Here is a 25,096-nt window from a genome sequence, read left to right on the forward strand (position 1 = left end):
GTCCGCGGTCTGAGCGTGGTTGTGTTTCGCTAAATTCTCCTGTTTGATTTGTACTAGGTGCCTCGGTGAATGTATATGCTCTGACTTTAACATAGCTATTTCTGTGACCAGTTACAAGCTAATCACTCAGCTATTTCAATGCTAAATTCTATGCTAATTCCTTTGTCAAGGGGTGCCTCTGCGGATGTGTATACTTTAACTTAGATATTTCAATGAGCCATTTCAATGCTAAATTATATGCTAATTCCTTTGTCAAGGCACTTTGTTTCTTCTCACACAGCTTAAAGGTCGTGATCTGAGCGTGGCTTTTTTCACTCCAGCGCTGTTCTCCACACAGTCTCGTCCCTTCACCTGATGAAGGCCGTGTTGTGGCCGAAACGTCGTGATTTTTGTTATTTTATTTTTTTACCTACGTGACTTTACCCAATAGAACCAAAGAGCATGGATCCTAGCAGTCACGAAAGCTTTAAATCTAGAACTGTGATTCCATTTGCAAGTAAACTCACATTTCAACAACGAGGGTTGAACGCATTAAGCATTAGCTCTGTCTGCATGTCTGCTCTGTTGTAAAGATGATCCAATATGAACACAATTGTAGTACAACAGCTCTGTTGCTGTTAGGGACCTAACAATGTTGAAAACTGCCAAAATTTATTACACGGCCCACTCATGGTCCAGAGCAGAACTCGGTACCACCTAAGGTAGCAACACTTCAGTCGTACCCATTTATTTGGATGGAAAATGAAAGTAAATTACTTGATAGTCTCACTCATTGAATTTGTTTATCACTGGCCACGTAGAGAAATTGCAACTGCTCAACTTAGGCCACCTCACGTGGTACCGACAAAGGAGACATCTCATGGGCTATGAAAAAATAAGAATGGGTTGTATCCTTTCTGGCAATAAAACAGATCTTAAGATTCATTGAAAAAGGTTTCTGTTTGGTGTTTGAACATCTAAACACCCGTTTTGTTGCCAAAAAAGGATCAAATCTCTTCTTATTTTGTCATACTTTGATACCGGCAAAACGGTCTCATTTTGAAGCGTCTCATGGACTATTGGATGGGAGAAAAAAAACGGCGCTAAAAGTCAGTGCCGACCTCTCCTGCTGTGCCCAATGACGTCATCACGGGCGAAGTTCACCGCGCGAAGTCAAACGCCGCCTCGTGAGTGCCGCTCGAAACGCAAAATCATCGCTCGGTGAACATTTCTGAGGACAAACAAACGCATGCCGGGAACCGTGTGAGTTTGTGTTTCTTGTTTCCTCTGCGCAATGTGGGGGAGGGCTTCATCCAGCAGTGGATTGACAAAAGCGCTGAATGCATACTGCACAGGCTACGCTAATGTCACATTTAGGCCCACGGACCGAACAAACGCGTCTCTCTTTCTCCATCCATCTCCACTCTCTCTCCCTCTCTTCACGGCTGGCCTGTAGGTTTGGGCCGAGCGAGTTCCTGCCGGGGATTTGGCTTTTCAGGAGCTGATTCCCCCCGTGGCTTTGTCGGCACGAGGCGACCGCGCAGAGTGTCAAGGGCTCCACCGGGCCCCAAGCCGCTGCCCCAGCACCACCGTAGTAGCCAAACCACCGGTGCTCGGCATGGCCTATATGAAGGTCTTGCCGGACCGCATTTTTCGCACGGGGTACAGCATCGTCCAGGAGAACGGACAGAGGAAGTTCGGACCGCCGCCCGACTGGCAGGGGCCCCCTCCCGCCCGTGGCTGCGAGGTGTTTCTGGGGAGGATCCCGCGCGACCTCTACGAGGATGAGCTGGTGCCCATGCTGGAGACGGTGGGGAAGCTCTACCAGCTCCGCCTCATGATGGATTATAGCGGAGAGAACCGCGGCTACGCGTTCGCTACCTACGCCACAGACGCCGAAGCCACGGATGCCGTCAAGAAACTCAACAAATTAGAGATCCGTCCCGGACGCCGCATTGGAGTCTGCTTCAGCATGGACAATCGCCGCCTCTTCATTGGGGGGCTGCCAAAGGACAAGAAGCGAGCGGAGGTGATGATGGCGATGAGCGGTGCCACGGAGGGCGTGGTGGACGTCACGATGAGCGTCTGTTACTGGGACAAAACCCTCAACCGAGGCTACGCGTTCATCGAGTACGGGAGCCATCACGCGGCCGCCATGGCCCGGAAGAAGCTCCTTCGAATCAACTTCCAGCTATGGGGCCGGACTATCAAGGTGGACTGGGCCATCCCGGAGTGGGACACGGTGGCTGCGGCTGCGACAACGGAAGACGAGGAGGAGAAGGAGGCGGCGGTGCCAGACCTGCCGGAGCCGGAGTGCACGGGTACCGGCAAAGCCGCACACAGCCTGTTTGAGGGCTGGGGGGCACGCACGCGGCTGTGGTGGGTACCTCTCCACCTGCGGCCCATGCCCATTGCTCTCCAGGCGCTGCCGGAGGCGGCCATGCTGTCGTGGGCAGGGCGGTTGCGGATGCTGTGCCGGACCGCCGGCATCAGCTACCCAATCTTCGAGCTGCACGCTTACTCGGGGCCCGGGATGCCCGCGGGCCTCCTCTATAAAGTGTCGATTCCCGGGGTGGGAGAAGGCGCCGACATCTTCCCCGAATTTCTGAGCTCCAGCGAGGAGGGATCACGGGAGGTGGCATGTCAGCTCGCCTACAACATCCTCAGCAAGGCGAATCCTCTGAGAATGTGGCCAGAGGCGTGGCTAGGCCCCGCCTCCGGCCACGCCCTCTCGTGGAACCTTTCGCAAAGGTTACCGGAGTAACTCGGCTAGCCCCACCTGTTGCCTTTGCCCCAGATGCCCCTCCTTCCCTGATTGGTTGTTACCTCTGTGGCCGTACCCGTGAAGCCCTTTCCAGGCCAGCGGGTGTCACCCTGTCATGTCAGCAGGTGTCACCCTGTCATGTCAGCAGGTGTCACCCTGTGATGTCAGCAGGTGTCACCCTGTGATGTCAGCAGGTGTCACCCTGTCATGTCAGCAGGTGTCACCCTGTGATGTCAGCAGGTGTCACCCTGTGATGTCAGCAGGTATCACCCTGTGATGTCAGCAGGTGTCACCCTGTGATGTCAGCAGGTGTTACCCTGTCAAGTCAGCAGGTGTCACCCTGTGATGTCAGCAGGTGTCACCCTGTCATGTCAGCAGGTGTCACCCTGTGATGTCAGCAGGTGTCACCCTGTGATGTCAGCAGGTGTCACCCTGTCACTTGCACTTTAATGAAAACCGACAACAGAATCCTTGAAGAAAAAACGAATTCAGGTGTTTGACATGTCGACGCCATTTCGTTTTGAAAATGTAGCGGAGAAAAATATATATTGTTCACATCGCATTCTGTTTTGTCAATAATCTCTGTAACGTGTGCCTGCTCTGCAAGCCATACATTAACCCCTTTCTTTCTCAATTTAATTCCCAGCATGCAATTCTCCAAGCCTCAGATTTTTTAACATATTTCGCACAACTTTAATCCTGGTAAATATATTATTTTCTTTAAAAACACAAGCATTATATTTAGTCTATTGCATGGCTAAAGTATTCTAAGTAAAAATATAAATTGTATTAAGCCAATGTTAGATCATCGCTATGATAAATATATTTCTACCCTACAATATACAAATCTACATTGTGATAATTTTTCAATTCTACTTTTATTAACTTACAAATATAGTGTCTAGGACACATTTTCAAAGAAATATTTCATGTACCCAGACAATATTTGCACGTGGCCACATAAAAAAAACTTGCAGACTGCATACGTAGCTATGACAACAGAATCCTTGAAGAAAAAACGAATTCAGGTGTTTGACATTTCGTTTTGTACGGGAGAAAAATATATATTGTTCACATCGCATTCTGATGTCAAAACATTTGATTCTTTATAAAATTGAAAAACCCTTGAACAACTTTGCTGCACACGGAGATGTCCGTGCACCGCCTCGTTTCCACAGCTTCTATCCCGGTGCCATTTGTATTTCATGCACATACCGCTGTTAAGAGTTTGATGTTTGATTGATTTTCAATTTAGGTGTTTTTTTCCTGTAATGTTTTTTTGTAAATTTTTTAGTGGAAATAAAGTCCTGAAAAGTCTCTTCCTCTCTCTCCACTCTCTCGGCCGAGTCTCTGCCACTTTTGGTTCTGAGTGTCGCATGTTTGGGATCCTTCTTTCCCTCCTCTGTGAATTTAATTTGATTTGCTGATTTACACGTCAACATATTTAAGACTTTTTCCTAATCATTACCAACGTTTCCATGGCCAGGCACTTTAGAGTAACTTATTACCTTTTCCCACAGCATCATAATATAATTTTCCTAGATCATCACCTTCATAGCTTTGATCCATTACCAATTTTTTTTTTCAAATTTTCTTGCTGTGGTTTTCACACGTGATGATGATTGCTTGTGTTGCAGTCGAAACGTCGTGAGAATTTTATTGTTTTATATTTTTATTATTTTATTGTTTTCCTTATACGTAACTTTACCGAAAGAACCAAGAATATGAATCCCTGCAGTCACGAAAGCTTTAAATCTAAATTCAATCACCAATGGTTTACTGGTTCGTTTCTGTATTTTCTTATGCCACCGTCTTTCCCCGTGGGACCATGTGGCATGAAGTTGTGTCGCACATAAACAGAATCGGTGCACATCACGATTTTCCGTACTCGACTGTCAGTTGCCATCCCCGGGGCAATGTGCACATTTGTCGACTCGGCGAATCGATTTGATTTCGGGTCCCGTTGGGTCGCCCCTTTTGTGCTTTTGCGTGAGCCGGATTTCAACACAATTCCCGATCCGTTGTGGTGCCACGGTCTCGGAGCAACTCTGCCAGCGCCTCGACTCCCCCCGTGGCCCCCCACACCGAGCACGCACCTGCAGCGCGCGCACGTAGCGTCCTGGCGGGGGTTTGCCCGTCACGACGGGTTTTCATCCGAAGGGTCTCTGGGATGAAAGTCCCGCGGTTTCCCGGCGCCAGGAGAATGGCCGACCCTCGCAGAGCGAGTCACATTGCGGCGCCCCTGAGTTGGCTTCAAATTGTTTGGGCGCGCGAAGGTTCGCCGGGTCAGCGGCGACGAGTCACACACGACGCTGCCAGCCTTCTCGATCCGCTCGCGGCATCCGTGCGACGCCGGCGAGCACCGCTACGAGGCGGCGATAGGCAAAGTTCCCTTTCGTCTTCGTCCCTCCGACTCTCACGGCGTCCGCGCGACGCCGTGAGCACGGCCGCGAGGTACGTGACGGGGCGTGCGAGCATTTGCGGACTTGGGTAGCGGTAGGCCTAGGCTCCACTCGTAGAATATTCCCTCCGGGCGGTGCAGGGTTTGCGCCACGAATAAAAGTTAGAAGAGAGCATCGGTGTGGTGCGTGTGTGATCCCTGTGCGGAGCGGCTGTGTGGGCAGATGCGCGGCGAGAGCGAGGGCGGAGCCGCGGCCGGAGCTCATGCGTTGAGATCATCGCCCGTCGGCGGGGCCGCGAGTGGGCCGCCGCGTGCTGCGTCAGCGTCAGCCGTAGTGGGCGCGCGGCGTGCACGGACGCGCGTTGAGATAATCGCCCGCAGGTGCGAGACCGTTCGGGCCCCATGTTAAGGACGGCTGCGGTGCGCGCGGGGGTGCGTGGGTTTACTCCGTGCGGCCGTGAGCCAGCAGCACGAGTCTGTCCCTCGGAGAGGGCGCTAGCGCGGGGGGCCCGATCGCTCGGTCGGCGGGGGCCCGGCGGGAGCCGACCGACGCGGTGGAGGAGGCGGCGGAAGGGGCGGACGTCGCGCCCCACCTGCCCAGCGAGGGCGGTGGGGTGGACGTCGGCCCCCACACCGCCATGGCCCTGTACACGTTAAAGTGTTGAGCACAAACTCAAGGAGCAGGGAAAATGGTAATGTTGCTTGGATTTAATTTTAATATCATTGCAACTGTATAGTTTTGATATGTTTTATTGAAAAACATTCACGTGCATTGGCATGTCCCTCTGTCTCAAACATTAATAATGTATCATCTGCAAATGTCCTTTAGCAATGTAAATGTTTGTTCAACATTGGTATGCAGCTTGAAGAATGATGGAGTCTTATAACTGAAGACACTTTGGATTTTCAATCAAAATTTACAAATAATCCACTCTACCATAAACATGCTACATTCCAGCTAAAGTATAGTAGTATATTACTGTAAAGTAGTATGGTGTATAGCACAGATATTTTGTACAAACCCAGCGAGATGGGAGTGCTGCTTTGATGCATTACGCTAACCCCTAAGGGTACAATTTTATTTTTACAGTTTCAATCGGACCAAGTACCTGGGGAGGTTTATCCCAAGTCAACGTGGCTTAAAATCTGCCATGCTGAAATAAAATATCTGGACGTTATTGCTTCTGATGTGAGTGCAGGACTCGCTATCCATGCCAAGGTGCGGAGGCTCATTTGGGCGACCAAAGGAATTCCGAATGCATGTTACAATAACGTTCATTTCAGATGACTGGATTCATTTGGTAGAGTGCTCCAACTTGGGCAGAGATATCTGGCTGGAAAGTGATGTGGTTAAAACGTTTGTCTCGCAGTTTTAAAGGTTGCAATTTCAAAATACAGTTTGGGCATCAGAGCTCAATAAATTGAGTACTACTCTGTGTGAGGTTAACAGGAGTCATCCAATGGAGAGACTGGGCTACGCCATATAAATGTGGAATTTATATCAGTTGACAGGTCAAACGTACTCTTTGTCCTTTTTGGTCACTTTATTATTATTATAGGCTAGTGGTGTTTGTGTGTTTTAATCACACAGATGGGGGGGGGGGGGCATTGCACCTCGCTACACCCATCCACTGCTGACGGTAGAGGTTGTGTCTGTGTGTGTACACACACAGACATTGTACACACACACAGTGTACACACACAGATTGTACATTCACAGAGTGTACACACACACAGTGTACACACACAGTGTATACACACACAGTGTACACACACACACTGTACACACACAGTGTACACACACACAGTGTACACAGACACAGTGTACACACACAGTGTACACACACACACACTGTACACAGACAGTGTACACACACACACAGTGTAAACACACATAGAGTGTACACACACAGTGTACACACACACAGTGTAAACACAGTGTACACACACACAGTGTACACAGACACAGTGTACACACACACACAGTGTACACACACCCACTGTACACACACAGTGTACACACACACAGTGTACACAGACACAGTGTACACACACACAGACAGTGTACACACACACACAGTGTAAACACACATAGAGTGTACACACACAGTGTACACACACAGTGTAAACACACACAGTGTACACACACACAGTGTACACACACAGTGTAAACACACAGTATAAACACACACAGAGTGTACACACACACACAGTGTAAACACAGAGTGTACACACACAGTGTAAACACACAGTGTAAACACACAGTGTACACACACAGAGTGTACACACACATTGTGTACACACACACATGTACACACACACACATTGTGTACACACACAGTGTACACACACAGTGTACACACTGTGCACACACAGTGTACACACACACACAGTGTACACACACACAGTGTACACACACAGAGTATACACACAGTGTACACACACAATGTACACACACACAGTGTACACACACACAGACACAGTGTACACACACACAGTGTACGTGTACACACAGTGTACACACACTGTGTACACACACACAGTGTACACACACACACAGTGTACACACACAGTGTACACACAGTGTACACACACAGTGTACACACACTGTGTACACACACACTGTGTACACACACACAGTGTACACACAGTATATACACACAGTGTACACACAATAATGTCCACGTTGTTGTAGCTGAGCCCACGCACCCAAGGGAGGGAGCAATGAAAATGAATCTAAATCAACTTAAACTCCAATCCCGCTCTGTGACGTCACCACTCAGCATTACTTCATCGGCGTGAAACGCCAGGGGGAGGTGTACCTCGCTAGTGACGTCATGTCAACAAGGTATTACACCGCGCTCTTGAGCGTGACGTCAGCTCCGCTTGTGTCACTGCCGATTGCGTTCCAGTGCCAATCCTTATTTGGGCAAAGCTACGCCCAGTGACGGCAACTTGTCCCATGTGTCCACGACACATGGGACAAGTAATATTAACATAATTTATTCACTATTTAGTTACGGACCCGCTCATTGTGGGAGGAGCGTGTATCGTTCCCCGGATCTGACGTCACGTCACCTGCTGCCGCGTGACGTCACGAGGTAACACTGCACTGAAATCCGAGGTGAGAACTTCTCATTGCGATTGTGGTGTGGCGGTTGTGGTGGTTGTTGTTTACCAAGGTAGAGCCTCTCTCGTAGGGATGTCAGTTGAGTAGCAGCGAGCATGGGAATCGATGTCCAGGTTGGAACTTTACAACGCGGGGCCTAGCCACGCGGGGCCTTGCCTCCTGCCCTCGCCTGATTGCATTCACTTTAATTATCTCGCTTAACTTTAATTTGTCTTCACCCGGCTCGCCACTCTGTAACTTTGTTTTATTGTAAATATTCAAGCAGTTTTTATTTTTTCCACCAGGCCAAGCCCGCTTGAGCTGCTATACCGCTCTTGTTATCAGAAGCGACCTGCCCACAACAACAATAACAACAACAAGGTGGGACTTGATAATTGTTTTTTTACACCGAAACAACTTTCTTTTTGGCGTCTTCTGGTCCAACACCAACATGAGACGAGGCTCTAAAGAAAGTTGTCTCGGGTGTGGACCAATCAATTTCAAGGACAGTGCCACATACATTATCAGAGTTGTTGTTTTTTGTTTGCATTCTGACCGCAGGTATTGTGGTCAATGTAAACATGACTCCTTGTAAAAAAGGTGTCAGTTTTGTTGCCAGATAAAAGGGTAAAAAACCAATTATCATTTTGTTACTGGCAAATGAGGTTTCCAATGGTGTAAGGTGGGGCTTGTCAACAGCGTGGTGGTCACTCTAGACGCCTTGGCGGTGTTCACTCTAGACACGTGGCGGTGTTCACTCTAGACGCGTGGCGGTGTTCACTCTAGACACGTGGCGGTGTTCACTCTAGACACGTGGCGGTGTTCACTTTAGACGCTTGGTGGTGTTCACTCTAGACGCGTGGAGGTGTTCATTCTCTACATGTAGAGGGGAGACCGTGGGATCGGAAAGGAAATCCGCACGACCACGGGGAGAGAGAGAGAAACGCAGCCTCGGCTGTGTTGATTGATCCTCAATTAACTACTTGGTGGAGTGAGGAAGCATTAATACTGAGCAGGTGAAGGTGGCCAGGCGTGGGTCTGGACACACCACCACCTGTGAACCATGCCAGTGTGTGACAGTGGTGGAGCCAGTGGGGGTGGAGTGGCACGTGCCCCCCAACGATCCGATAGAAATCCCTAATTTTGATAGGATCATTGGGGTTTATTAGTAACGAACTTCACTACCCAGCTTCGCCCGGAACTTGGATTCTTGTCTTTGGTTAACTTCGCATTCCCTTCTATTTAACTGAAAAACCCTGGAAAGAATTGATGCTTGCAAGAAAGAAAAAAGCCAAAACAAATCAATTTTAGATTTAAAGCTTCCGTGACTGCTAGGATCCATACTCTTTGGTTCTATTTGGTAAAGTCACGTAGGTGAAAATAAAATAACAAAAAATCACGACGTTTCGGCCACAACACAAGCGGCCTTCATCAGGTGAAGGGACGAGACTGTCTGGAGGACAGCGCTGGAGTGGGAGAAGCCACGCTTAGATCACGACCTTTAAGCTGTGTGAGAAGAAAAACACAAAGCGCCTTGACAAAGGAATTAGCATTGAAATGGCTCATTGAAATAGCTAAGTTAAAGTATACACATCTGCAGAGGTAACCCTTGACAAAGGAATTAGCATAGAATTTAGCATTGAAATAGCTGAGTGATTAGCTTGTAACTGGTCACAGAAATAGCTATGTTAAAGTCAGAGCATATACATTCACCGAGGCACCTAGTACTCATCAAACAGGAGAATTTAGCGAAACACAACCACGCTCAGACAGCGGACCTTTAAACTGTGTGCGAGCAACAAGGTGTTCTGACAAAGAAATTTGCATAAAAATTAGCATTTGATTGGCGGATTTTAGGAAAGAGGTGGTGTACGTGCCGTTTGGCGCGGGGGGGGGGAAGGGGGGAGGGGAGTTTACCTATTGATGGTGTGAAAAGGGAATTTATAAGAGCTGCGAAAGTTTGGGGTACCACTACTTGAAAAATATATTGTACCATTGAAATTAGTTTAATGTTTAGTTCGGTTTAGAACATCTTTCCAATGGTTGCTTAATTTGAAACCATCCTCTCGGTTGAAATTGTGTCTGTGTTTGTAGATCTGAATTGCTTCATGAACAAATCTCTGATAAAAGCCCGTGGGTTTGCAAAGAACCTTGGTATCGGAGAAAATTATATCGTGATCCCCCACAGCGTTGTAACAGTGATCAGCCACGGCAGAAGAATTCGTTTTGCCGTGTTTCAAATCTGATTTGTGCTCGCGAATTCGGTCAGAGACATGTCGCTTTGTCTCACCGATGTAGCAATCACCGCAGGTACAACTCAATTTGTAAACCCCGGGGTACTGTAAATCAGGAATGACATCCTTCACGGATGGAATCAGATCACGAATTTTGTGTACTGTATTGAACCGGACCTGGATCTTGTGTTTGTTTAGAATTTTGGAAATCTTTTTAGTAACGCCTGCTATATATGGAAGTGTGATGGTTTTGACCGGAGTATCAAGTGGTTGTTTCTGTATGGAGGGAGAGACAGCTTGGTGGATGGTACGGTCAGAGTAACCATTCCTTTTGAGGGCCAGGTGTACATGTTTTAATTCACTGGTCAGGTGGTGTTGGTCGGAAATGTAATGAGCCCTATGGTATAAAGTTTTGATGAGATAATTCTTTTGGGCTGGGTGGTAGTGGGAATCAGGTTTCAAGTAGGAATCTGTGTGGGTGGGTTTCCTGTAGACAGAATGCCCCAATGAGCCATCAGGTCTCCTCTCAAACAGAACGGCTAAGAATGGTAGCTTGCCATCTTTCTCCACTTCCATGGTGAATTTGATGGCGGGATGTCTGGAATTGATGTGGTGTAGGAAAACGTTCAGAGCTGGGAGGCCATGTGGCCAAATGACGAAAGTGTCATCCACATTTCTCTTCCACAGGGAAGGTCTGAGTGTGGAAGTCTGGATGGCGTCTGATTCAAATTTCTCCATGAAAATATTGGCTATCACTCGTGATAAGGGGGATCCCATGGGGGTACCCTCATTTTGTTTGTAGAAGGAGCCATTCCAAGTAAAGTAGGTATTGTTGAGGCAGTGCCTAACCAGTGCAGGTGTGTCAGGGTCTAGTCCATGTTGGACCAAATTTTCAATTATTTCAATGGTATCAGGTACTGGGACCTTGGTGAACAAAGAGACCACATCGAAGCTGACAAGGATATCGTCAGGGGACAGTACAACGTCTTTGACCATAGAGACCAATTGGGCTGAGTTAAGTACTGCTGAGGCAGTCTTGCCAGTGAAAGGCAGCAAGGCATCTGACAGAAAACGGGCTAGTCTATAGGTAGGGGAGTTGATCGTGGATACGAAGGGTCGAAGTGGGGTTCCTTCTTTATGAATCTTGGGAAGACCATAGAATCTAGGGGGTCTTGCAGCAGAAGGTTTTAGGGAGGGACATTTAGTTGGGTCGATTAGGGAGGTCGAACTTGTGATGATCTTGTTGGTTTTTATCGCTAGGCTATTAGTAGGGTTATTTTTTTATTTTTGAGTAACTTCCATCGTTGAGCAGATTCTGGATTTTGTTGTTGTATGAATCTTTATCCATAATAACAGTAGCGTTGCCTTTATCGGCTGAGAGGATGACTATATCACTTCTGTTTTTTAAATTCGCGAGTTCAGAGCGTTCATTTTTGCTGATGTTACTAATGCGTTTCTTAGCATTCTTAAGAATAGTGGCTATTTCAGCTCTCGCAACGTCTGCTTGGATGTGTCCTACGCCTTTGAGGGCTACATCGACCTGAGAGATGATATCATCTATTGGTATGTGTTTTGGGGTGACAGCAAAATTTAGTCCCCTAGCCAGTACTGTTTTCAGATTGTCCGAAATTGGGGTGCTACTCTGATTAATGACGATTTTGTTAACATCTAGTTTTGTTATATGTGGAACTGGGTTCTTCTTTGATAGGTGGTTGAATTTAGAAATCAGGTTACCTTTACATTTGACTGACAGTGACTCAGCAGAAGAAGCAGTCATGTTGTCTACGTGATTCCAATCAGAAGGTGACATTTTTTGTGTTAACATTAAATGGGCTTGTAGGAGAGTCCTGTGTAAAGTATCGAGTTCAAATCGGAGTAGCCTTATCCTCTCTGAGATTAAAGATAGGCTGGCCTTAAGCTGAAACTGTTTAGAATTCGGAGAAGATACAGCAGCAGAAGTGAGTGTGAAAGCGATGGGTATTACCTTGTGATCGCGGCATCTTTTGAGGAAGGTCAGCGTCTCAATGAGTTGCGACTTCTTGTCCCGTTGTTTGTTAAAAGCTCTAACAGATAGGTGAAAGCCCTCCCCATAGAGGTTATCAATTCTAGATTTAAAGCTTTCGTGACTGCTAGGATCCATACTCTTTGGTTCTATTGGGTAAAGTCACGTAGGTGAAAATAAAATAACAAAAAATCACGACGTTTCGGCCACAACACAAGCGGCCTTCATCAGGTGAAGGGACGAGACTGTCTGGAGGACAGCGCTGGAGTGGGAGAAGCCACGCTTAGATCACGACCTTTAAGCTGTGTGAGAAGAAAAACACAAAGCGCCTTGACAAAGGAATTAGCATATAATTTAGCATTGAAATGGCTCATTGAAATAGCTAAGTTAAAGTATACACATCCGCAGAGGTACCCCTTGACAAAGGAATTAGCATAGAATTTAGCATTGAAATAGCTGAGTGATTAGCTTGTAACTGGTCACAGAAATAGCTATGTTAAAGTCAGAGCATATACATTCACCGAGGCACCAAGTACTCATCAAACAGGAGAATTTAGCGAAACACAACCACGCTCAGACAGCGGACCTTTAAACTGTGTGCGAGCAAACAAGGTGTTCTGACAAAGAAATTTGCATAAAAATTAGCATTTGATTGGCGGATTTTAGGAAAGAGGTGGTGTACGTGCCGTTTGGTGCGGGGGGGAAGGGGGGGGAGGGGGAGTTTACCTATTGATGGTGTGAAAAGGGAATTTATAAGAGCTGCGAAAGTTTGGGGTACCACTACTTAAAAAATATACTGTATCATTGAAATTAGTTTAATGTTTTGTTCGGTTTAGAACATCTTTCCAATGGTTGCTTAATTTGAAACCATCCTCTCGGTTGAAATTGTGTCTGTGTTTGTAGATCTGAATTGCTTCATGAACAAATCTCTGATAACAGCCCGTGGGTTTGCAAAGAACCTTGGTATCGGAGAAAATTATATCGTGATCCCCCACAGCGTTGTATCAGTGATCAGCCACGGCAGAAGAATTCGTTTTGCCGTGTTTCAAATCTGATTTGTGCTCGCGAATTCGGTCAGAGACATGTCGCTTTGTCTCATCGATATAGCAATCACCACAGGTACAACTCAATTTGTAAACCCCGGGGTACTGTAAATCAGGAATGACATCCTTCACGGATGGGATCAGATCACGAATTTTGTGCACTGTATTGAACCGGACCTGGATCTTGTGTTTGTTTAGAATTTTGGAAATCTTTTTAGTAACGCCTGCTATATATGGAAGTGTGATGGTTTTGACCGGAGTATCAAGTGGTTGTTTCTGTATGGAGGGAGAGACAGCTTGGTGGATGGTACGGTCAGAGTAACCATTCCTTTTGAGGGCCAGGTGTACATGTTTTAATTCACTGGTCAGGTGGTGTTGGTCCGAAATGTAATGAGCCCTATGGTATAAAGTTTTGATGAGAGATTTATTTTGGGCTGGGTGGTGGTGGGAATCAGGTTTCAAGTAGGAATCTGTGTGGGTGGGTTTCCTGTAGACAAAATGCCCCAATGAGCCATCAGGTCTCCTCTCAAACAGAACATCTAAGAATGGTAGCTTGCCATCTTTCTCCACTTCCATGGTGAATTTGATGGCGGGATGTCTGGAATTAATGTGGTGTAGGAAAAGGTTCAGAACTTGGAGGCCATGTGGCCAAATGACGAAAGTGTCATCCACATATCTCTTCCACAGGGAAGGTCTGAGGGTGGAAGTCTGGATGGCGTCTGATTCAAATTTGTCCATGAAAATATTGGCTATCACTGGTGATAAGGGGGATCCCATGGGGGTACCCTCATTTTTTTTGTAGGAGCCATTCCAAGTAAAGTAGGTATTGTTGAGGCAGTGCCTAACCAGTGCAGGTGTGTCGGGGTCTAGTCCATGTTGGACCAAATTTTCAATTATTTCAATGGTATCAGGTACTGGGACCTTGGTGAACAAAGAGACCACATCGAAGCTGACAAGGATATCGTCAGGGGACAGTACAACGTCTTTGACCTACGTGACTTTACCCAATAGAACCAAAGAGTATGGATCCTTGCAGTCACGAAAGCTTTAAATCTAGAAGTGTACACACACACACTGTACACGCACACAGTGTACACACACACACAGTGTACACACACACACAGTGTACACACATAGTGTACACACACACAGTGTACACACAGTGTATACACAGTGTACACACAGTGTACACACACACGGTGTACACACACACAGTGTACACACACACAGTACACACACACACTATACACAGACACACAGTGTATGCACACACAGTGTACACACACACACAGTGTACACACACACAGAGTATACACAATAATGTCCACGTTGTTGTTGCTGAGCTCACGCACCAAAGGGAGGGAGCAATGGAAAATTAATCTAAATCAACTTAAACTCCAATCCCGCTCTGTGACGTCACCACCCTGCATTACTTCATCGGCGTGAAACGCCAGGGGGAGGTGTACCTAGCTAGTGACGTCATGTCACCAAGGCATTCCCCCGTCCACCACGCTCTTGAGTGTGACGTCACCTCCGCTTGGGTCACTGCCGTTATCGGTCCAGTCGCAATCCTTATTTGGGCAAAGCTACGCCCAGTGACTGGCGGCTCATTAACATAATGTAATCTTTGAAGCCGTCGCGAATTTATTGCGACGGGTTCAGCACCTACAATATATCGAATGGCACATTAACATAATTTAATCATACTCTAATTTATTTACGGAGCAGCTCATTGTGGGAGGAGCGTGTCTCGTTGCCCATAAGTGATGTCATGTCACCTGCTGCCGCGTGACGTCACGAGGCAACAGGAAGATATCGCTTCCTGCACTGAAATCCGAGGTGAGAAATTCTCATTGCGATTGTGGTTGTTGTCGTGGTGTTTGTTGTTGTTGTTGTTTACCAAGGTAGAGCCTCTCTCTCTCGTAGGGATGTCAGTTGAGTAGCAGCGAGCATGGGAATCGATGTCCAGGTTGGAACTTTACAACGCGGGGCCTAGCCACGCGGGGCCTTGCCTCCTGCCCTCGCCTGATTGCATTCACTTTAATTATCTCGCTTAAGTTTAATTTGTCTTCACCCGGCTCGCCACTTTGTAACTTTGTTTTATTGTCAATATTCACGCAGTTTTTATTTTATTTTGTTAGCAGGCCAAGCCCCCTTGAGCTGCTATACCGCTCTTGTTATCAGAAGCGACCTGCCCACAACAACACAAGGTGAGGCTTTGTCAACGTGTGTGAATGTTTTGACTTAAAACTTTGGTGACTGCAGGAATTAATATTCTTGGTTCTTTCGGTAAAGTCACGTAGATAGAAAATAAAATTAAAATAACAGATAATCATTTTTCTTTTTTTACAATGAAGCAAAAAACCCCACAACGTTTCTATGGCAACATTAATGTTGAAGATGCGAGGGCTTACAGGAATATTTATGACATTTGCCCTCTCATTGCGTGCCATGACAGTGCTGTTTGCACAGTCACACATAGTCACTGTAAGATGATTTTCTTGGTTGTGTTGTTGTTTTGTTGCTTGTTGTGGTTGCACCCGATTCAAGAGCCGAATGGCTCACGGGACTATAACCAAAATAAATCAAACTGAAAATAAAAAAACTGAAACCGCGTGATGAATTTGGGAAAGTTTTTCACTGCATCTCCAAATATATATAAAAGGCAAAGTTGTGATTGTGTGTGTCCGTTCAAAATGTTTAGCGTACTTCCCGACATGCAACAAACTGTAAATGTGCCATGTGGGTACTTTCCAGACTGTACACCGTGCAAACATTATACAAATACACTTTTGTGTTTTTAGGGGGGGAGGGGAGCTCAATAATGTATAGATTTTTTGGACGGCAAGTGAGCTGTGACGTCAAATCTGTCACGTGACCCTCGCATGTGGAAGAGTAACGCGTTGTAGTGTAGTGGTTAGCGTTGTCTGTGTGTGTGTATGTGTGTCTGTGTGTGTGTATCTGTGTGTGTGTGTCTGTGTGTGTGTCTGTGTGTGTGTCTGTGTGTGTGTCTGTGTGTGTCTGTGTGTGTGTATCTGTGTCTATGTGTCTGTGTGTGTGTGTGTCTGTGTGTGTATGTGTCTGTGTGTATGTGAAAGCGTAACGCATTGCAGTGTAGCGGTTAGCGCTACGCCGCACTACGAACCCGGTGACCCGAGTTCGATTGCCGCTCACGGCCACCACCGGCGACGATTATTTGAACCGCTTCTGGGCCTCCCCTAGGTCGACTCAGCCTCAAACGAGTAACTGCTGTGGTGTGAACATCGCCACTGGGGAGACAAAGGCGGCCGGACGTGGTGGATCCAAGTCCCGGGCGAAGCCGGATAGTACAGCTAGTCATGAATACATGAATGAATATAGACGTGTAAGCCACGTGTGACTGTATATATTAATTCCTCCATGGCTCGATACTGACGTGTAGATGGTGTGGATATTCTTATTTTCTGTCTGCACCTGACGCTGGTCTGATGGAGCAAAGGCAGTCAGCACAGCAAGCCGGGACGACAAGTCAACAATGCGACCAGCGTGCATACAGCACGGATCGGACTGGAAATTTGACACAGCACCAGAGAACTCGCAAAGAAGAGAAACCCTTCAAGTGCAGTGTGTGTGACAAGGCATTTGCATGGCCATCAGTTCTTGAGACCCACCAGAGAACACACACAGGAGAGAAACCCTTCAAGTGCACTGTGTGTGGGAAGGCATTTTCACAGTCATCTGCTCTTAAAATACACCAGAGAACACACACGGGAGAGAAACCTTTCAAGTGCAGTGTTTGTGGGAAGACATTTTCAGATTCATCTACTCTTAAAACACACCAGAGAACACACACGGGAGAGAAACCCTTCAAGTGCAGTGTGTGTGGGAAGGCATTTTCAGATTCATCTCATCTTCAAAGACACCAGAGAACACACACGGGAGAGAAACCCTTCAAGTGCAGTGTGTGTGGGAAGACATTTTCAGATTCATTTGCTCTTAAAACACACCAGAGAACACACACGGGAGAGAAACCCTTCAAGTGCAGTGTGTGTGTGGAAAGGCATTTTCACAGTCATTTGCTCTTAAAAAACACCAGAGAACACATACGGGAGAGAAACCCTTCAAATGCACTGTGTGTGGGAAGACATTTTCAGATTCATCTACTCTTAAAACACACCAGAGAACACACACGGGAGAGAAACCCTTCAAGTGCAGTGTGTGTGGGAAGACATTTTCATGGTCATCTGCTCTTAAAACACACCAGAGAACACACACGGGAGATAAACCCTTCAAGTGCAGTGTGTGTGGGAAGACATTTTCAGATTCATCTACTCTTAAAAAACACCACAGAACACACACGGGAGAGAAACCCTTCAGGTGCAGTGTGTGTCGGAAGACATTTTCAGGTTCATTTGCTCTTAAAACACACCAGAGAACACACACGGGAGAGAAACCCTTCAAGTGCAGTGTGTGTGGGAAGGCATTTTCAGATTCATCTCATCTTCAAAGACACCAGAGAACACACACGGGAGAGAAACCCTTCAAGTGCAGTGTGTGTGACAAGGCATTTGCATGGCCATCAGTTCTTAAGACCCACCAGAGAACTCACACAGGAGAGAAACCCTTCAGGTGCAGTGTGTGTGGGAAGGCATTTTCACGGTCATCTGCTCTTAAAATACACCAGAGAACACACACGGGAGAGAAACCCTTCAAGTGCAGTGTGTGTGTGAAGGCATTTTCAGATTCATCTACTCTTAAAAAACACCAGAGAACACACACGGGAGAGAAACCCTTCAGGTGCAGTGTGTGTGCGAAGACATTTTCATGGTCATCCGCTCTTAAAACACACCAGAGAACACACACAGGAGAGAAACCCTTCAGGTGCAGTGTGTGTGGGAAGACATTTTCAGATTCATCTACTCTTAAAACACACCAGGGATCACACACGGGAGAGAAACCCTTCAGGTGCAGTGTGTGTGGGAAGACATTTTCAGGTTCATTTGCTCTTAAAACACACCAGAGAACACACACGGGAGAGAAACCCTTCAAGTGCAGTGTGTGTGGGAAGACATTTTCAGGTTCCTCTGCTCTTAAATCACACCAGAGAACACACACGGGAGAGAAACCTTTCAAGTGCAGTGTGTGCGGGAAGGCGTTTGCACATTCATCAAATCTTCAAGTACACCAGAGTACACACACGGGAGAGAAACCCTTCAAGTGCAGTGTGTGCGGGAAGGCATTTGCACATTCATCAAATCTTCAAGTACACCAGAGAACACAGAAGCATCAAAAGATCTGCAAGGAGTGGAGTCTGAAATCAGCTTGTGAAAGTCAAAGTGCCGCAATGAGCCCATCCCTCATGAAACACGAACCGGAAGAAAATCCCAGCCTGGACACTTTTAAAGGTATCGAGCTGAAATATGAAGAGGTGAAGGTAAAATGTGAAGAGGTGAAGAGGGAAGAAGTGATGGTGAAGAACGAAGAAGTGAAGGTGAAATGTGAAGATGAAGATTAAACACCAAAATGGGACCTTCACATCGATGGAGGCGACGTAAAGCAGGAGGAGAATTCTGACTGTGAGGGAGAGCGAGGCAACTCCCAGCAGTTTGTGGAAGTGGAGGTGTGGGTGGACTTCCTCCGAGACAATACAAAGTCAAGTGGAGACCCGGTAGATGTGTAAGCCAGAGACGATGTCGCTACAATAGATGCACCTTTGTCACAGGCCTTTAATGACAGGAATGTGAAGTTGAACACTCATTTCTTAGGTTCATCCTGCAGAGTAAGGGCGGCCAGTTTTTGTGGACCTGTGGGTTGGGTAGATCTCTAACCAGGAGCGAGAGACAATAAGCTCCCAAGCATTCACTATGTTATAACAATTGCATTTACACGGTGCTTGCTTTATCGCCTCAGCAACTCAAAGTTTCGTGTCGTACCTCGTCTGAAACACTCGAGGAGCATCCCCAAGTTGCAGCTGCCCCTGTGTGGCACAAGGTGGTGGCCCTGCACCGGCCTGCATGTGGACAAGAGCCTGTCAGTAGGGGGCGATGATTGATGTGTCATCCCAGTTGTGTAGTTTGTAGGCAATCTTGATTCCAAGCTTTCGTGACTGCAGGAATCCACACTCTTGAGTTCTTTCGGTAAAGTCACCACGTGGGTAGAAACATAACACATCACGGCATTTAGATCACAACACAAGCAATCGTCATCAGGTGGGACAACCACAGCAAGAGAAACTGCTGAAGAAGTAGGCGCCTACTCCAGCAGTTTCTTCTTGCTGCTGTGCTTGTCCCACCTGATGACGATTGCTTGTGTTGCCATCGAAACGCCGTGATTTATTATTTGTAGCGTAATGGTTTGAATTTGCTACATTTTGACCCAGACGCCAGCATGCAACGGCCTACTCATTTTGAATGACGCAACAATAGTACGTTGTACATACACTGTTAAGCAGACGGTGCGCATTTGTAAAATAACTTCTTGTTAATGCGATGTAACGTGATGCAGTCAATTTCGCTGCAGTAATTCAATGTTGTTAATATGCCCGTCAATGATTTAGAATGAATACTTGTCTGATTGTGCGCGTGCATGTAACATTTTGTCTGAGGGTCAAACATTGAATAAGTGATGTTAGGACAATGTGTGTGTGTGTGTTTTGGAAGTAACCTGTACAGAGAACTCGGGTGAGACCCGTTGTTCTTGTGATACAGGTCAAAGGGTACTTTTGTGTTTCACGAAGCGTCTGCCTCTGGAGCAACTCATTGTCTTTGAAATAGGGAGCACGCTCGGATCATTCATCAGTTACAAGGCATACCACTTGAAAGTTACACGTATAGGAGGAGGTACATTCTCTACAACACGAATTGTAGTTTTGTCTTACGTGTTGACGTAGATTTTGTCTTACTGGGACTATAAATGCTCCTTGCTGATTCACGTCTGGATGTTCGTACCTATCGGTTGAAGCAAACCCCACTGCTGTTGTTGAGACGCTGTGCACCAATGAGGGTCCAAGCATTTTAGGGCCTTCGGCCAGGAAAGTCACAACATTTACGGCACACGAAGGACGCATTCACGCCAGCGCCCCGTGCTCCGTTTTGAAGTTTTAAAATGAAACATCTTTGAATCGTGTTGTGTTTTGAATTAGATGATTGTTATTTCTTCATTAAAAGCTTATTTCATATTACATCCAGAAGGCTTCGTTGAGAAGGATATTTCGCGTGAATTTTCTCTCGTCGTTAAGTAGGCGGCCTTGCCGGGGGTTCGGTTCGATGCGGACTTTCACCTGTTTGGGATTGCGAGATCGAGATAAGGTGACACGGAGCTGCTGGCCGTCTGCAGATCGATTCCAACGTAATCGAACGTCTGTCCCTGCGCCTCCGTCGTTGGTACAGGGGGTGCTCGATAATGATTGGAATCACCCCAATTTTGACCGTGACACCAACATGCGTTGTGAATGACGCAACGTTATGTTTTACATCTGCCGTTTAGCAGACTGCGCATATTGTGGTGAATGTTACTGGGGTAGCCAGGTGTGCCTGTCCGTCGTTCGCATGCAGGGGGTGCGTGTAGGTTTACAGCGCCCCCTGCGTGAAAACGACGGAAAGGGCAGCGTTCGTCACGGTTAAAGTTGTGCGCTTTTATTTTAAATGTTATTCTTTTATAAGGTGATGTTGATATCGAAAACTGACACATAGCTGGCATGCCATAAATAGGAAATTAACTCTGCTTATTCGAATCAATGTATTCATATATGTTGATGAACTGTTTTCAAGCAGATTGTCTCTAACGGCGACTACAGGGACCACGTGATTGTTTAAAAATGTCTTTGATTATAACTATAATTGCCTACAATTCGTCATGTGTAGCTTATTTAGACTATAATTTATTCACTACCCAAAATGTATTTACTTGAAAACATAGAGCTGATATTTATTCTTGTTCTTTCGGTAAAGTCACGTAGAAGGGAAACAATAAAATAACAAAAATATAAAACAATTACATTCTCACGACAATTCGACTGCAACACAAGCAATCATCATCAGGTGTCACACACAGGCACACACACAGAGACACAGGCACACACAGATACAGGCACACAGTGTGTACACACACACAGTGTACACACATAGTGTACACACACACAGTGTAGACACAGTGTACACACACACTGTACACACAGTGTATACACAGTGTGTGTACACACACACTGTGTGTACACACACAGTATATACATATAGTGTACACACAGAAACAGTGTGTACACACAGTAATGTCCACGTTGTAGTTGCTGAGCTCACGCACCCAAGGGGTCTCTGTTCAAGAGATGGAGCAATGGAAAATGAATCTAAATCAACTTAAACTCCATTCCCGCTCTGTGACGTCACCACTCAGCATGACCTCATCGCTGTGAAACGCCAGGGGGAGGTGTGCCTCGCTAGTGACGTCATGTCACCAAGGTATTCACCCCACCCCCGTCCACCGCGCCCTTGAGCGTGACATCACCTCTGCTTGGTCACTGCCGATATGTTCCGGTACAATCCTTATTTGGGCAAAGCTACGCCCAGTGACTGGCGGCTCATTAACATAATGTGTTCGTGAAAGCCGTCGCGAGTTTATTGGGACGGGTTCAGCACCCACGCCCCCATCCCTCGACATATGGCCCGGCCTCATTAACATAATTTATTCATATTCTTAGTTTTTTCGGTAAAGTCACGTTGAAGAGAAACAACAAAATAACAAAATATATATAAAACAATAAAAAATTCTCACGACGTTTCGACCATAACTCAAACGGTCATCATCAGGTGTGTCGGTTTGCACACACCTGATGATGACCGTTTGAGTTATGGTCGAAACGTCGTGAGAATTTTTTTATTGTTTTATATATATTTTGTTATTTTGTTGTTTCTCTTCAACGTGACTTTACCGAAAAAACTAAGAATATGAATTACTGCAGTCACGAAAGCTTTAAATCAAAATATAATTTATTCAGTTAGAGAGCCGCTCGTGGGAGGGAAGTGACGTCATACTACTTCCTGCTGTCGCGAGGTAACAGGAAGCTGCCGTGTGCGCGCTTGCACTGAAATCCGAGGTGAGAAATTCTCATCGTTGTGGTGGTTGTGGTGGTGGTGGTTGTGGTGGTGGTTGTTGTTGTTTACCAAGGTAGAGCCTCTCTCTCTCGTAGGGATGTCAGTTGAGTAGCAGCGAGCATGGGAATCGATGTCCAGGTTGGAACTTTACAACGCGGGGCCTAGCCACGCGGGGCCTTGCCTCCTGCCCTCGCCTGATTGCATTCACTTTAATTATCTCGCTTAAGTTTAATTTGTCTTCACCCGGCTCGCCACTTTGTAACTTTGTTTTATTGTAAATATTCACGCAGTTTTTATTTTCGTTCTTTTGTTAGCAGGCCAAGCCCGCTTGAGCTGCTATACCGCTCTTGTTATCAGAAGTGACCTGCCCACAACAACACAAGGTGAGGCTTTGTCAACGTGTGTGAATGTTTCGACTTAAAACTTTGGTGACTGCAGGAATTAATATTCTTGGTTCTTTCGGTAAAGTCACGTAGATAGAAAATAAAACCCCACGACGTTTCTATGGCAACATTAATGTTGAAGATGCGAGGACTTACAGGAATATTTATGACATTTGCCCTCTCATTGCGTGCCATGACAGTGCTGTTTGCACAGTCACACATAGGCACTGTAAGATGTTTTTCTTGGTCGTGTTTTTGTTTTGTCGCTTGTTGTGGTTGCACCCGATTCAAGAGCCGAATGGCTCACGGGACTATAACCAAAATAAATCAAACTGAAAATCAAAAAACTGAAACCGCGTGATGAATTTTGGGAAAGTTTTTCACTGCATCTCCAAATATATATAAAAGGCAAAGTTGTGATTGTGTGTGTTGTCTGTTCAAAATGTTTAGCGTACTTCCCGACATGCAACAAACTGTAAATTTGCCATGTGGGTACTTTCCAGACTGTACACCGTACAAACATTATACAAATACACTTTTGTGTTTTTTTAGGGGTGGGGAGCTCAATAACGTATAGATTTTTTGCACGGCAAGTGAGCCGTGACGTCAAATCTGTCACGTGACCCTCGCATGTGGAAGAGTAACGCATTGTAGTGTAGCGGTTAGCGTTGTCTGTGTGTGTGTGTGTCTGTGTGTTTGTGTCTGTGTGTTTGTGTCTGTGTGTGTGTCTGTGTGTGTGTGTGTCTGTGTGTGTGTCTGTGTGTCTGCGTGTGTGTGTGTCTGTGTGTGTGTGTGTGTCTGTGTGTGTGTCTGTGTGTGTGTAAGCGTAACTCATTGTAGTGTAGTGGTTAGCGCTACGCCGCGCTACGAACCCGGTCACCCGAGTTCGATTCCCGCTCACGGCCACCACCGGCGACGATTATTTGAACCGCTTCTGGGCCTCCCCTAGGTCGACTCAGCCTCAAACGAGTACCTGTTGCGATGTAAACATCGCCACTGGGAAGTCAAAGGCGGCCCGACGTGGTGGATCCAAGTCCCGGGCGAAGCCGGGTAGTACAGCTAGTCGTGAATACATTAATGAATATAGACGTGTAAGTCACGTGTGACTGTATATATTCATTCCTCCATGGCTCGATACTGACGTGTAGATGATGTGGATATTCTTATTTTCTGTCTGCAGCTGACGCTGGTCTGATGGAGCAAAGGCACTCAACGCAGCTCGGTACGACAAGTCAACAATGCGACCAGCGTGCATACAGCACGGACCGGACTGGAAATTTGACACGGCACCAGAGAAGTCACACAGGAGAGAAACCCTTCAAATGTACTGTGTGTAACAAGGCATTTGCATGGCCATCAGTTTTTCAGAACCACCAGAGAACACACACGGGAGAGAAACCCTTCAGGTGCACGATGTGCGGGATGGCGTTTACACAGTCATGTAATCTTGTAACACACCAGAGAACACACGGGAGAGAAACCCTTCAAGTGCAGTGTTTGTGGGAAGACATTTTCAGGTTGATTTGTTCTTAAAACACACCAGAGAACACACACGGGAGAGAAACCATTCAGGTGCACGATGTGCGGGATGGCGTTTGCAGTCATATCATCTTGTAAAACACCAGATAACACACACGGGAGAGAAACCCTTCAAGTGCAGTGTTTGTGGGAAGGCATTTTCACAGTCATCTGCTCTTAAAAACATCAGAGAACACACACAGGAGAGAAACCCTTCAAGTGTACTCTGTGCGGCAAGGCGTTTTCAGATTCATGTCATCTTGTAACACACCAGAGAACACACACGGGAGAGAAACCCTTCAAGTGCAGTGTGTGTGTGAAGGCATTTGCAGATTCATCAAATCTTCAAAGACACCAGAGAACACAAAAGCATCACAAGGAGCGGAGTTGGAGTCTGAAATCAGCTTGTAAAAGTCAAAGTGCCGCAATGAGCCCATCCCTCATGAAACACGAACCGGAAGAAAATCCCAGCTTGGACACTTTTAAAGGTATAAAGGTGAAATATGAAGAGGTGATGGTGAAATGTGAAGATGAAGATTCATTTCCAGAATGGGACCTTCACATTGATGAAGGCAACGTGAAGCAGGAGGAGAATTCT

The 25,096-nt window shown here is 46.5% G+C and overlaps 1 pseudogene; it reads left to right on the top strand.

The window, feature by feature from the left end:
* Positions 1 to 2,419: 2,419 nt before the first annotated feature.
* On the top strand, positions 2,420 to 20,700 carry LOC142912367 (uncharacterized; annotated as a pseudogene).
* Positions 20,701 to 25,096: the final 4,396 nt, after the last annotated feature.

Source organism: Petromyzon marinus, unplaced genomic scaffold (assembly GCF_048934315.1).
Source record: "Petromyzon marinus isolate PM22_M1 ecotype Great Lakes invasive population unplaced genomic scaffold, UKy_Petmar_22M1.pri1.0 PM_G_Scaffold_2, whole genome shotgun sequence".
NCBI classification, from domain to species: domain Eukaryota; kingdom Metazoa; phylum Chordata; class Hyperoartia; order Petromyzontiformes; family Petromyzontidae; genus Petromyzon; species Petromyzon marinus.